The following is a 1,619-nucleotide window of genomic DNA, read 5'->3' as shown; positions in this document are numbered from 1 at the left end:
TGGTTTAAAGGCAAGTTATGTTGGGATTAATTGTGCCAGAATTAGTTATGTTGAGATTAGTTATGCCAGAATTAGTTATAAGGATTAGTTATGCTGAGATTAGTTATTTTGATATTATTTCTTATTGATTGTTTGGTGTGTCATATTAATTATGAGATTGTCAATTAGATTGGTTAATCATGGGATAACTTATCATATGATTATTATTCCCCAATCTGACGGATATAAGTTATTCCGTCATTACTTTTAATCTCGGATTAATAATTAAACTAGGAATGAGGCGGTACAAAATTTTTATGGGAGAGACCTAAGAGGTCAAAAAAGGACACGTGAGTGGTGGGATTCTCTCATTGGAATGGGAGAGTGGTGAGTGGGGGAAGAATTTTGAAGCATGATTATTCTCTCTCTCTCTCATATTGGCTGTGTTATTTTGAGTGCATCTATTGACTCTGTCCACTCTTGCTTGCTGCCTTCTCCCATAACTCATGTGTCCCTTTCCCACCAAGTTTTTCGTGTCCTTTTCTAAATGTATTTTTTATTTCCGCTTTGTCACTTTGATAATTCGAATTCGCTATATATAAAATCCGTTAAAGGGAGAATCACTTTATATTATATATCTTTTATATTTATAGTTCTCATCCTAAATTTTTAATTAAGAGTGGATAGATTATTTTTAATTCAGAGTGGAGAAATCATATCTATTGCATTATAATCTTTGTCGCTTTTTAAATCTCTCCCATCATTTTTTTGTTGTTGCTAAATTTACCTTTCAACCCAGAAATTGTACTAATTAGGTTCAATTTAATTTTAGTCATATTAATTAAGAATTTTAGTAAGTACTAGAGAAACTGTGTTTTTATAATATTGAATTGACAGAAGCTTAAATAAGAAGTATATGGAAGTAAAAACTCAAATAGTCGAGTACTCTGAATTCAATTCACTTGAAACTGAGACGTAATTTTATTTGTTATTATACTTATAGTTATAGCTGTATGAAAATCTGTCTCTAGAGTACCCAGGCCAAGATAATATTATGGGAAGGATTCTCGAGTCGACGTTAGTCGAAGAGATCCAAGAAGCAGCAAAGTCCTTGGCCGAAGTGTCGACATGAGCCGTAGTCGAGATGTCGACAAGAATCGTAGTTGAGATGTCAACAAAGGTCGAGGTTGAATATCGATGATAGGAGTTGTATCGGCTAGTTTGTCAGGATATGATATTGAAAAAGAATATTCTAGTGGATATTATCTGTATTTATACTATTAAGGTTTCTTAGGAAAATATCTCATATACATAGAGAAAAAAATAATGATAGATGCATGTGATATTCATTCGTAAGAACACATTTTGACAAAAAGATTCTCTCTCTCTTACTAAGATACAAACACACATTTTTACTAAGATTCTTGTCTATATATTATTCCATATTTTTTCATCAGATCCGAAAATAATTCGAACATTCAAGTATTTGTCTGTCACTCATCATTGTGAGGAGGAACAACCATCCAATTCATCATTTATTGGGTGAATTATCCCTCTTATTTACTTAAATATCATTTATTGTTATTCATTGCTATTAAATACTACATTATTGCTCATGCTTTTTGGAATAGTTATTGCAT

Source organism: Nicotiana tabacum, chromosome 22, assembly GCF_000715075.1.
Source record: "Nicotiana tabacum cultivar K326 chromosome 22, ASM71507v2, whole genome shotgun sequence".
Lineage (NCBI taxonomy): Eukaryota > Viridiplantae > Streptophyta > Magnoliopsida > Solanales > Solanaceae > Nicotiana > Nicotiana tabacum.
Note: the sequence above shows the minus strand (reverse complement) of the source record.